Source organism: Balaenoptera ricei, chromosome 5, assembly GCF_028023285.1.
Source record: "Balaenoptera ricei isolate mBalRic1 chromosome 5, mBalRic1.hap2, whole genome shotgun sequence".
NCBI lineage: Eukaryota > Metazoa > Chordata > Mammalia > Artiodactyla > Balaenopteridae > Balaenoptera > Balaenoptera ricei.
Genome location: NC_082643.1, coordinates 53194305 through 53204626, shown reverse-complemented (window position 1 = coordinate 53204626; position 10322 = coordinate 53194305).

The window sequence follows — 10322 nt, the reverse complement described above, 5'->3', positions numbered from 1 at the left end:
ATTGAACAAACAAATACTCCAAATCCAAAATACTTCTTGGAGACTTCACCAAAGTAAATAATAAAAACAAATGACTCTCAACATGATGGCTGCTCCTTCTGGTTTCTTCGTTGCCCCAGATAAGCAGAAGTCAGCAACTGGGCCTCTCCTTTCAGTGGCCTGCACCTAGCTGTTGCACCAATCCAGATAATAACAATCACAGCAACTTCTGTCCACCCCACATTTGCTTCTTCGAAAAGAGAAGTAGTATAATGCAGTGGTTAATGGCTTTGGAATCAGGCAATCATGAACTCTGAACTTTAAAACTTTCTAGACCTCTTCTTATCCTCGATGTCCTCACCAGTGAAAGGTCTTAATAGTCCTATCTCAAAGGCTTATCAAGATGATAAAATGGGATAAGGTTTGGGAAGGGCCTGGCAAATGATCATCATTCATTAATGGTAGCTGAAAATACACAGCCTCTCTTGTGAGTTTCTTCTCCTCCCCCTTTTCTCCTTGCCCTGGAGACATATAGAAAAGGAAGTGTTAGAACAAGGCATGATGGCACTTGCTTTTTCTGATGCATCAAGTCCTTCTCCATGCTATCATCTGTTCTACAACTTACATGTTCAGGCTCTTCCACTCTCTCAGCCTTATCTCCTGCCACTTTTCTACCCCACAATAAACTTTTCTCCAACTGTCCAGCCAAACACTCCATGCATCTTCAAGCTCTATGCAAGATGTTTTCCCTGCTTAGAAGGCTCTTCTCAACCTTATTCCACCAAAGTCCTACTCATCCTTTAGTAGAAATATCACGGAATCTGAAGTACACCACCGTCAGCCTTCTGGGCTTCTTTCCCATCTTTACTCCCATAAGCACTTTGCACTCAGTTTTCTTAAATAAGTCATGGGTCACCTTGGATTTTAATGAAGAACTGCTATGTCTGTGTTTCCTAAAAGAATGTGAGTCTCTCCAGGGCAGGACCCATGTCTTATGCCACCAGTGTCTAGCCCAGGGTCTGGCACCTAGTAAAGGTATGCCTCATTTTATTGCCCTTCACTTTATTGTTTCACAGATGCCGTGTTTTAACAAATTGAATGTTTGTGGCAACTATGCATCAAGCAAGCCTATCAGTGCCATTTTTTTTTTTTAACAGCATTTGCTCACTTTGTGTCTCTGTGTCACGTTTTGGTAACTCTTGAAATATTTCAAACTTTTTCATTATTATTATATTTGTTATGATCATCTGTGATCACTGACTTTGATGTTACTATTGCAATTGTTTTGGGGTGCCATGAACATTTCTTTAAGCCAAAGCCTGATCCAGAGCAAAGCCCTAACTCTCTTCAATTCTGTGAAGGCTGAGAGAGGTGAGGAAGCTGCAGAGGAAAGGTTTGAAGCTAGCAGAGGTTGGTTCATGAGGTTTAAGGGAAGAAGCTGTCTCCGTAAGATAAAAGTGCAAAGTGAAACAGCAGGTGCTGATGTAGAAGCTGCAGCAAATTATCAAGGAGATCTAGCTAAGATCATTAATGAAGGTGGCTACACTAAACAACAGATTTTCAATGTAGATAAAACAGCCTTCTATCAGAATAAGATGCCATCTAGGACTTTCATAGCTAAAGAGGAGAAGTCAATGCCTGGCTTCAAAGGACAGGCTGACTCTCTTATTAGGGACTAATGCAGCTGGTGACTTTAAGTAGAAGCCCATGTTCATTTACCATTCTGAAAACTTTACTGCCCTTAAGAATTATGCTAAAAAAATAAAAGATTTATGCTAAATCTACTCTGCCTGTACTCTATACATGGAATAACAAAGCCTGGATGACAGCACATCCGTTGACAACATGATTTACTGAATATTTCAAGCCCACTGTTGAGATCTACTGCTCAGAAAAAATTCCTTTCGAAATACTACTGCTCAACGACAATGCACCTGATCACCCAACAGCTCTGATGGAGGTGTTACAACAGATTAATGTTGTTTCCATGTCTCTTAACAAATAAAAATCCACTCTGCATCCCATGGATCAACAAGTAATTTCAACTTCAAGTCTTATTATTTAAGTAATAAATTTCATAAGGCTATAGCTGCCATAGATAGTGATTCCTCTGATGGATCTAGACAAAGTCAACTGAAAACCTTCTGATAAGGATTCATCATTCTGGATGCCATTAAGAACATTTGTGATTCCTGGGAAGAGGTCAATATACCAACATTAACAAGAGATTAGAAGTTGATTCCAACCCTCATTGATGACTTTAAGGGGTTCAAGACTTCAGTGGAGGAAGTAACTGCAGACATGGTAGAAATAGCAAGAGAACTAGAATTAGAAGTGGAGCCTGAGGGCTTCCCTGGTGGCGCAGTGGTTGAGAATCTGCCTGCCAATGCAGGGGACACGGGTTCGAGCCCTGGTCTGGGAAGATCCCACACGCCGCGGAGCGGCTAGGCTCGTGAGCCACAACTACTGAGCCTGCGCGTCTGGAGCCTGTGCTCCGCAACAGGAGAGGCCGCGACAGTGAGAGGCCTGCGCACCGCGATGAAGAGTGGTCCCCGCTCTCCGCAACTGGAGAAAGCCCTTGCACAGAAACGAAGACCCAACACAGCCAAAATTAAATAAAATAAATTTAAAAAAATTTAAAAAATAAAAAGAAATGGGGAGAAATTTTAAAAAAATAAAAAATAAATAAAAATAAAAAAAGAAGTGGAGCCTGAAAATGGGACTGAATTGCTGCAATCTCATGATAAAATTTTAATGAATGAGGATGAGCAAAGAAAGTGGTTTCTTGAGATAAAAATCTACTCCTGGTGAAGATGTTGTGAAAATTATTGACATGCCAACAAAGGATTTACAGTATTACATAAACTTAGTTGATAAAGCAGCAGCAGGGTTTGAAAGGATTGACTCCAATTTTGAAAGAAGTTCTACTACGGGTAAAATGCTGTCAAACAGCATTACATGCTGCAGTGAAATTGTCTGTGGAAGGAAGTGTCAATCAGTGCAGTAAACTTCACTGGTGTCTTATTTTATGAAGCTGTCACGGCCACCCCAAGCTTCAGCAGCCACCACCCTCATCAGTGAGCAGCCATCAGCATCGAGGCAAGACCCTCCACCAGCAAAAAGATTAGGACTCCCTGAGAGCTCAGATGATGGTTGGCATTTTTTAGCAATAAAGTATTTTTTAATTAAGGTATGTATACTATTTTTTTAGACATAATGCTGTTGCACACTTAATACACTACAGTACAATATAACGTAACTTTTATATGTACTGGGAATACAAAAAATTCGTGTGACTTGCTTTAATGCTCTATTTGCTTTATTGCGGTGGTCTGGGACCAAACCTGCCATATCTCCAAGGTATGCCTGTATTAAATAACATGTTTGTAATTAAAATGAATGGCCATTCGTCTTTCCAGTCCCCCCATACATCCCATCCTTTCCCATTTGCATCAAATCTCTTATAATCTGTATTGTGATGAAAACATGAAAGATGCAATATATATGTGTACCAAATCAATACATTTTTCACCTTAAACTTACACAATTATATGTCAATTATATCTCAATTAAGCTGGAAAAATATATAAATTACAAAAGAAAGTCACTGACACCCTGCCTCAGCTTGGCTCCCCCTCAAAGCAGGCTCTGAAACAAGGATTTTTAATGCAAGCAATTTACTTGAGAGGTGACCCCAAACACTGGAGGGAGAGTAGGGGAAAGGAGCCAAGGAAGATGAGGCAGCCAGTAAAGGTGAATTATCAAGCCAGTCCCATGTGAGTGACTGGGATGGTTCCCATGGGAAAAGAGTGTAAATGAATATTTTCTCACCCAAGGAGTAAAGAAGTTCAAGAACTCATCCACCAACTCCAAGAGTCATTGGTGAGGGCTGCTCCTGGAGTGTCAATCCCCTGGCCCTTCCACCTGCCACATGCCCAGGCAAAGTAGACATCCTTGGCTTTGGAGAAAATACTGGGCAGATATGGCTGGTCTCACTGAAATAGCGAGGCTTGCCCGAGAGATAAGAGCAGGGCACGTAGAGCAGCATATGCCTCAGACACCGACTCCCAACTGGAAACTTCGGTATAGTCCCATCAGCAGCTAGGCTGATTCCAACCCACTTTCAGAGTGACAAACATGAAATTTCAGTAGCAAAATTTTCCTTCCCAGAGATAGCCAGCCAACACTGAAAGAGTATAAAAAGTATTTTTACAACAGTTGCTCTTTATTTATAGTTTACTTCTAGGACTGTGGACTAGAAAAATACGTAAATGGATCACCTGGAGAAGAATGTTGCCTGCAGACAGAGATGACCCTCTCATATCCTCAGCTGCTCTCAAGTGAAGGATTTAATCCTTTGATGATCCTCTCCAATATTTAAATTGTCCTTGACTTTGAACAATAAAAGTAGCTTACATTTATTGGATGTTTGCTGTGCATCAGGGTGCAGATTTGAGCCCATTTAATCCTCCCCACAACGTGATAAGGTAATTATTGTTATTATCTGTATTTTTCATATGGGAAAACTGAAGGTCAGATAATTAAGGAATCTGCCAAAGTTATAATCTGCTAGCGTTTGGAGATGGGACTCTTACCCAAGTCTATTTGAATCCAGTAATCATATCCTTAACTTATATTCTTTAAGTTCATTATCCTGTGCCCTTAATAAAGAGAAAGATCTAGTCAGCATACTAATTCCATATTAATTGGTCTTCAAACACCCCTTATTTAAGTTAAATTACATCCATTTCTTTAGCCATTTCCCATATATGATTTACATGTTTTTTACTCATGTATGTTTCTTTCTCCCAACCTCTTAATTTTCTCTCTCTCAATAAAATATGTCCAACTGCTCTGTATATAGACTACATCTATTCCTGGCAAGTCCATAAATCACAAAACTATTGTTAAAAAATTATTTATAAGCATTTATGTTTAAATCTTAAGCTAGCTAAACAAAAGCATCATGAAATTACTCCCAGCTTAAAAAATTATAGCATATGGGACATAAGGCAATTCTAAAGCAGAGCAAATTCATTACAATCTGCAGAATAACCAAACAGTGCTTTGGGTGGTGAAAGTATTCTGATTATGCCCATAAAATAGGTTAACAAGGACATTCATTCTTTAACCATTCAAGGAAAAGTATGTCTTAAAGTTGATTTATGTTTGCAAAAGTGTAGTGAGTTCTTTCAGCACAAGATCTTTTCCCAGAGTCCTTAAACTGGCAAAATTTCTATTAATTTCATTTTGCTTCTTTGCAATCAGATCTAGGGCATACGATGTACATTGTGTGGTAAGTTTCAATTTTTCTAAAGTTTCACATTACTGTCACTCTGTGGGTCTTAAATTTCCCGTTTCCAAAAATGCAACTGTATATTAATCAAAATCATTAGTTTTTATATGCTATTTTTAACTCCTTACATTAATAACCAGAATATAAGAGGTTTAATGAGGGGAAGCACACTCATGCTTACACAGCCCTGAATAAGAGATGCAGGACTTGCCCACTTACGCTTGGGTGACTCTTGGTGCATATGCTGGCTTTCTCAGTTCGCCCCTCCAGATCCACCCTTCTCTGTTCTGCTTTGTGCCCTTATGATTGACCCGGGTGGACGCTATTGAGCTCCCTTGCCCTCTGCCTTTTACTTGGGTTTGTGCAACAGAGAGCATTTATTCTATATTTAAGTCAGTTTTTAACATATTACAGTGGTTTATTCATTCACTCATGCAATAAATATCTGCTGAGTATCTACTATGTGCCATAAAATATACTAGTCATTGGAGATCCAGTGGTTGCTATATAGAGTTTATATCTCATAATCTTAATATTTTCCCTTTTGAATTCCATGTTGAAAGTATTTTTTATTGGGCTGTATTTATTAAGTAATTTTCCATTTTAAAAATTAATCAAAGACCATCAGCAGATGAGTGGATAAACAGAATATGGCATATACATACAATGGAATATTACTCAGCCATAAAAAAGGAATGAAGTACTGATCTATGCTACAACGTGGACCTTGAAAATACTAAGCTAAGTGAAAGAAGCCAGACATAAAAGGTCACATACTGTATGATTCCATTTATATGAAGTACCCAAAATAGGTAAATCCATAAAGACAGAAAGCAAATTGGTGGCTGCCAGGGGCTAGGGGGAGCAGGAAATGAGGAGTGACTGATTTATGGGCATGAGGTTTTGTTTGGGGTGATGAAATGTTTTGTAACTACATACAGGGAGTGTTTGCACAACACTGTGAATGTAGTAAATGCCAATGAATTGTACACTTTAAAATGGTTACTTGTATGTTATGTGAATTTCACCTCAGTAAAAAGAATTAATCAAAGATAAATTTACTCAGCATTCTATCAGCAGAGGTAAGCAGAGATTACTATAGTAAGATGGGTTCATGCCAGCTAAAAGCAAAATAAATAAATAGATAGATAAATAAATAAATAATTGATGCTTTAATTTGTCTATAAACTGAAATTTTGTCCTCATTAACCAGGCAGCTTTCTAACTATTGGTTCTATATCTAAATTATCTTTAAACCAAGAAATGAAGAGAGGTTACACAAGCATTCCAGGCACTTTCCCATGTTTCATTATAAATTTACATTATATTAACTTTCTGGTTGATATGATATAAATACTCATGGTAGTAATAAAAAGATGAAGAACCACAACAGTCACAACATCATCAACAACAATCATAACATCTAACATTTATTAAGTCTTTAGTATTGCCAGGAGTTGTGCTCAGTGCTTGACAAGCATCATTTCATTCACACTTCATACAGATGAGGTACTGTTATCTTCCTAATTTTTCAGATGATGACACTGAGACCGACAGAGGTCACAAAACTTGACCAATGTTAAAGCCTAGTAAAAACCAAAGCCAGGGTTTCATCAAGCAGTCTGTCTCCAGCAACCCAGGTGATTAACCTCTCTACTAAACTGCTAAAGCTTTACATAAAGCTAAATTACTATACATAAAGGTAGGTGTGCTAATCTGTTTAGTCTCCCTGATGCCTTGTAATTCAAGCACTAAAAAAACTGAGCACCCAGGCCAAAAGGTGAGGCCAGACCATGTTCAGTGGTAGCCCAGAGTTAAGTCCTAAAAAAGCCCAGACTTGGCATGTTGATAGTTGATATACCCAGATAATGTTTTCTATCCAGTTGTTTTTTAATCGTAAATACATGAGCTTTCAAAATATTGAGAATGATATACCCTGTGCTGCTTCCCTGGTGGCACAGTCGTTAAGAATCCGCCTGCCAATGCAGGGGACACCGCTTCGAGCCCTGGTCCGGGAAGATCCCACATGCCGCAGAGCAACTAAGCCCGTGCACCACAACTGCTGTGCCTGCGCTCTAGAGCCCGTGCTCCGCAACAAGAGAAGCCACCGCAATGAGAAGCCCATGCACTGCAATAAGAGTAGCCCCCGCTAGCCACAACTAGAGAAAGCCCATGCACAGCAACGAAGACCCAACGCAGCCAAAAATAAAATTAATTAATTAAAAAAAAAACTAGGAAATTAAAAATTACCCCTTAATAAATATTTTTATTTAATAATTTACTTAGTGAATCACTAAAATATTAGACTGCAATATCTATAAATAGGTTCTTCAATTTTAGACACATAAAAGTATGTCTATTAAGATATATTCAATTTTACAAAAAAGACAAGAGCAATGTGGGGGCTATGCAGATATAACACCCTGGTCAACTGCTCTGATCTGCTTTGCCCTATAAAGGAGAGTGTTGGCCAAGAGAAAAAACTCTGTACATGTTTTATTCAATTGACTTAACAGCAAAGTTCTATTATACCCGTAGCATTGGTTCTACGTGATAACACACTATTTTAAAAAGTAGTTGTAAAATAAAACCTCCACTTATTTAATCCTTAGGAGAAATAGGTCAGTATTATTACCAAGCATTAGTTTATTGAAACTTTTAAATTGCCAGACATGTGCAGCTGGGTTTAGGTTTTATTATAGAAAACAATAACATAAAAATATTACCCCTCAATTCACAGAAATTAGAGCATGAAATCCCCACTTGGAATTCACTACAATCACTGCTGTTACTATTTAAATGCACATTTCCCAAGTATACCTCACATCATGCTAAAGAAAGATTCAGAAGAAAGTGTATTGAACAACCCAGATATGTCATCATACAAATAATTCTTCATCTGAAACTCACAAAGGAAAATACTGATTACTCAGAATGCTTGGGGAATCGAAGTTCTGATTAAATATTCTGGATTATAAGAAATACTTCTACATTTCCAGAGTGGTTAAGATACTCCCTAAGCCATGTTTGTGTTGAATTTACTGTATGTGGAAACACAGCAAAGCAAAGTAATGATCTCTCTGGGTTAAGAGTTTTTCCAGTTTCTAAAATGATTCTTAATATTCTCACCATGATTCGCGCAAAGCAGATACTCAAAAAAAAAAAAATTATGTCAACCCATTGGAGAGGCTCTTTGTTATTTATTTATTTATTTATTTTTAAAGTTTTTGGCTGCGTTGGGTCGTCGCTGCTGTGCATGGGCTTTCTCTAGTTGCAGTGAGCAGGGGCTACTCTTTGCTGCATGTGCGGGCTTCTCATTGTGGTGGCTTCTCTTGTTGCGGAGCACAGGCTCTAGGTGCGCGGGCTTCAGTAGTTGTGGCATGAGGGCTCAGTAGTTGTGGCTCGCAGGCCCTAGAGGGCAGGCTCAGTAGTTGTGGCGCACGGGCTTAGTTCTCTGTGGCATGTGGGATCTTCCCGGCCCAGGGCTTGAACCCGTGTTCCCTGCATTGGCAGGCAGATTCTTAGCCACTGCGCCACCAGGGAAGCCCTCACTGGCTTCTTTTCATTGACTTCTTTACATCCAGTTTGTTTCTTCACATGCTGGGAAAGAGTACAAAATTCCAAGTTCCTGCTTTGCTCACAATCTCCTTCTAAGAACAGCAGCCCTAAGAGACACTTCCTACAAAAAATTTGCAATGATTTACACCAGATATGCCTTGTGAAACTTCTACTCTGGCCTCAGAAAGGAGTGCCCAAGTTAAAGGTAAGTTATCGCACAGTTTGGATGTGGAGGAAGCCACCACGTCTGAAGTGGTTTGGTGAACCTTGCCAGGCCAGGAACTTCATCGTGGGTAATGACAAGAGACCACATCAGATTATTTTTTTCTTGAGAGTACTAATTCCAGTCTTGGAAATTTGGAGATGCAAAGTAACTATATAGTTGAAGACTCTGTAGTCCCTTGAATCCTTGTAATAAAGTCTCATTACCTAGAATCACAACACACTAGCAATAGAGGAGTCCTAAATAATATATACAGGTTACTTCTGATCAATAAATTTTTAATGATTAATCAATTTAAACATAATCAACCCAGATATTATTATGTGGACAATATCGGGGCAGTGGAAAGAATATGGACTTTGGAATCAAAACTAAGTTTAAATCCAGATAACTTGACTTTACCATTAATAGAATATCAGGTAATATTAGACAAGTTATAAAGACCCTCACTGAGCCTCAGTCTCCCTTCTTTAAAATGGTCATAATAATTCTTACTTCACAGATTCTAACAAGGAAAGGACCTAGTAAAGGGGTCTGTCACAGAGGTAGAACTCAAGAAATATTTTTTCCCTTCCCAATACTCCCACTTATTCCCCATTTTAACTTTTAGATGTATTTATGTCCCAAGATCCAACTAACTAACATTCCCACTGCCAAATTTAAAAAATAGCAGTTAAGTACAATTAAAGGGAGAATTCTGAAAGTAGGCAAAAATGTTGAGAGTTCAGAAAGGAAGGAAAGAGATTTTAAAATGGTAACATTATTTTTCAAATATTAATATTGGATTGTCTTTTTGTTCATTTTTAAAGGGATGCTTAAAATCAGGTCACACTTTCCAAGTCTAACGAATGGAATTCAGAATGGGAAAATAGTCTCTGTTGTTCTATCCATTTCCATAAAAATCCAAGAAAATCAGAGAGAAATCAAAACATGACCAAAGAGTATGACATCTTAAAAACTTTTCCCCCCAACTATGTCAAACTTTTCGTAAGCTCACCTCTGGTTTCAGCTAAAACTTTCCTATTTTGTCTAAATGGGCCCATCTGATTCCTCCAACTGTAAATTCCCTCATGTTCTCAGAACAGGATCTTTTCTCCCTTGGGCCTTCACTTTCCATTTAAATACACTCTGCTACTTTTCTCCAAAATTCCTATCACATATATTAGCTTACATGCAAGGAAAGCAAGCAGAGTTTCAAAATGGGCCAGGGGTGGCATTCTTAAAAATAACTCTGAGGAACAACACTCACTTCTCCAATAAAAACAC